Source organism: Balaenoptera musculus, chromosome 1 (assembly GCF_009873245.2).
Source record: "Balaenoptera musculus isolate JJ_BM4_2016_0621 chromosome 1, mBalMus1.pri.v3, whole genome shotgun sequence".
In the NCBI taxonomy this organism is placed as follows: Eukaryota; Metazoa; Chordata; class Mammalia; order Artiodactyla; family Balaenopteridae; genus Balaenoptera; species Balaenoptera musculus.
In genome coordinates, this window is record NC_045785.1 from 89,480,430 (window position 1) to 89,483,814 (window position 3,385).

The 3,385-nt window shown below is 37.3% G+C and overlaps 1 non-coding gene across 1 annotated transcript; it reads right to left on the reverse strand.

Annotated features, from left to right (window-relative positions):
* Positions 1 to 2,025: 2,025 nt before the first annotated feature.
* On the reverse strand, positions 2,026 to 2,132 carry LOC118887664. Its single transcript, XR_005018124.1, has one exon. It is a non-coding gene; the product is annotated as a U6 spliceosomal RNA (small nuclear RNA).
* Between the last annotated feature and the right edge of the window lie 1,253 nt (positions 2,133 to 3,385).

Genomic DNA, 3,385 nt, shown 5'->3' on the forward strand with positions numbered 1-3,385 from the left:
CAAGCACCTAGAAATAAATTTACAGAGAAAACTATAAAACTTTATTAAAATAAACTAAAAAGACTGACGTAGAGAAATAGATATTGGTTATAGACTAGAAGATTCAAATTTGCCAAAATGTCTTTTCCCTAAACTTATTTATGGATTTAATTCAAATCCAATAAAAATTGTAGTAGGGTTTGTGTGTGTGTGTGTGGAATGTGAAAAGTTGATTCTAAAATTTATATGGAACTACAAAGATTAAAGAATAGCCAAGTTAATATAAGTCTACATTAATTTATACCCTGTGGTATTAGCACAGGGACAAACAGACAGGGGAATGAAGAGAATAGAGTGTCTAGGAATGGAACCGGATATATATGGCAGAGTAACACTGCAGAGCAGTAGGTGAAAGGCTAGTATTTTCAAGAAATGGTGCTGGGACTATTGGACAACATTTATTGTAGAAAAAAAAATTGGATCTCCTGTCACACCTAACACAAAAATCAATTCCAGGTGGGTTACAGACTTACATATCAAAAAAAAATCAAACTTGTACTGGATAAGAAAGAGAATATCTTCATGACCTTAGGTAGGAAATGATTTCTTTTTTTTAAATTAATTTTTATTGGAGTGTAGTTGCTTTACAATGTTGTGTGAGTTTCTACTGTACAGCAAAGTGAATCAGCTATACGTATACATGTATCCCCTCTTTTTTGTACTTCCTTCCCATTTAGGTCACCACAGAGCATTGAGTAGAGTTCCCTGAGCTATACAGTAGGTTCTCATTAGTTATCTATCTTATATATAGTATCAATAGCGTATATACATCAATCCCAGTCTCCCAATTCATCCCATCCCCCCCTCCTCCCTTGGTGTCCACACATTTGTTCTCTACGTCTGTGTCTCTATATCTGCTTTGCAAATAAGATCATCTATACCATTTTTCTAGATTCTGCATGTATGCATTAATATATGATATATGTTTTTCTCTTTCTGACTTACTTCACTCTGTATGACAGTCTCTAGGCCCATCCACATCTCTACAAATGACCCAATTTCATTCCTTTTTATGGCTGAGTAATACTCCATTGTATATATGTACCACATCTTCTTTATCCATTCCTCTGCTGATGGACATTTAGGTTATTTCCATGTCCTGGCTATTGTAAATAGTGCTGCAATGAACATTGGGGTGCACGTGTCTTTTTGAATTATGGTTTTCTCCGGGTATATGCCCAGTAGTGGGATTGCTGGGTCATATGGTAGTTCTATTTTTAGTTTTTTTAGGAATCTCCAAACTGTTCTCCATAGTGGCTGTATCAATTTACATTCCCACCAACAGTGCAAGAGGGTTCCCTTTTCTCCACACCTTCTCCAGCATTTATTGTTTGTAGATTTTTTACGATGGCCATTCTGACCAGTGTAAAGTGATACCTCATTGTAGTTTTGATTTGCATTTCTCTAATAATTAGTGATGTTAAGCATTTTTTTCATGTGTTTATTGGCCATCTGTATATTTTCTTTGGAGAAATGGCTATTTAGGTCTTTTGCCCATTTTTTGATTGGGTTGTTTGTGTTTTTGATATTGAGCTGCATGAGCTGTTTATATATTTTGGAGATTAATCCTTTGTCAGTTGCTTCATTTGCAAATATTTTCTCCCATTCTGAGGGTTGTCTTTTCATCTCATTTATGGTTTCCTTTGCTGTGTAAAAGCTTTTAAGTTTCTTTAGGTCCCATTTGTTAATTTTTGTTTTTATTTTCATTAGTCTAGGAAGTGGGTCAAAAAAGATCCTGTTGCGATTTATGTCAAAGAGTGTTCTGCCTATGTTTTCCTCTAAGAATTTTATAGTGTCTGGCCTTACATTCAGGTCTTTAATCCATTTTGAGTTTATTTCTGTGTATGGTATTGGGGAGTGTTCTAATTTCATTCTTTTACATGCAGCTGTCCAGTTTTCCCAGCACCACTTATTGAAGAGACTGTCTTTTCTTCATTGTATATTCTCGCCTCCTTTTCATAGATTAGGTGACCATATGTGCATGGGAAAAATATGGAATGCTTCATGAATTTGCGTGTCATCCTTGTGTAGGGGCCATGCTAATCTTCTCTGTGTCATTCCAATTTTAGTATATGTGCTGCCAAAGGGAGCATGGAAATGATTTCTTAAACATGATGCAGGGCTTCCCTGGTGGTGCAGTGGTTAAGAATCTGCCTGCCAATGCAGGGGACACAGGTTTGAGCCCTGGTCTGGGAAGATCCCACATGCCACAGAGCAACTAAGCCTGTGTGCCACAATTACTGAGCCTGTGCTCTAGAGCCCGCGAACCACAACTACTGAAGCCCGCATGCCTAGAGCCCGAGCTCCACAACAAGAGAAGCCACCGCAGTGAGAAGCCTGAGCACCACAACCAAGAGTAGCCCTCGCTTGCCGCAACTAGAGAAAGCCCACGTGCAGCAACGAAGACTCAGTGCAGCCAAAAATAAATAAATAAAATAAATAAATTTTTTAAAAATGATGCAAAAGGCACTAACTAAAAGGAGAAGATCAATAAAGTTGATTTCATTAAAATTAAGTTCCATTCATTGGCATACACTATTAAGATAGTAAAAAGCAACCATAGGGTGGGAGAACATATTTCCAACAATTTTAACCAAAATATTCAGAATACATAGAGAATTGTTACAAATGATTAAAAAAGAAAAAACCAAAAGCAACGCTGCCAATTCAATAGAAAAATGGACAAGAGACTTCACTAATGAGGAAATCTAAATGACCAATGTACATTTAAAATGGCCTTCAACCTCATTGGGAATCAGAAAAAGCACATCAAAACCTCAATGAGAAACCATTGCTTACCCACTAGATTGGAGAAAATTTAAAAGTAGGACAATACCAAGGCAAGAACATGGAGCAATAAGAACTTTCAAAAACTGGTGGCAGTAAACACGGATCCAGTCATTTTGGAAAAATGCTTTGGCACTATCCAGTAATGTGCAGTTGTGCATATCCAGAAATTCCTCTCTCAGAGATATGTTCTATTATTGAAATGCATACTTATGTGCACTACCGTACACTTGACAGGAATGTGCAATGTTGCGTACAATAGCCTCAAATGGGATCCTGCCGAACATCCATCTACAGTAAAATGGATAGACAAACGGTTTATTCATGTAATGGAATAACATTCAGTAGTGAAAATTTTAAAACTACAGCTGTGTGCAACATAACATCAACAAAAGAAACAAGACAAAAACAGATACAAGTAACCCACATTGATTAGGGGTTCCTGCTTCTGTGGCAAAACGATGAAACAAAGCAGGGACACATTATCCTAATAGTCAGGAGAGTGGTTACCCCAGGGGAGGCAAGAGTTTGAGATGAGCGCGGAACATGGTGGGGAAGT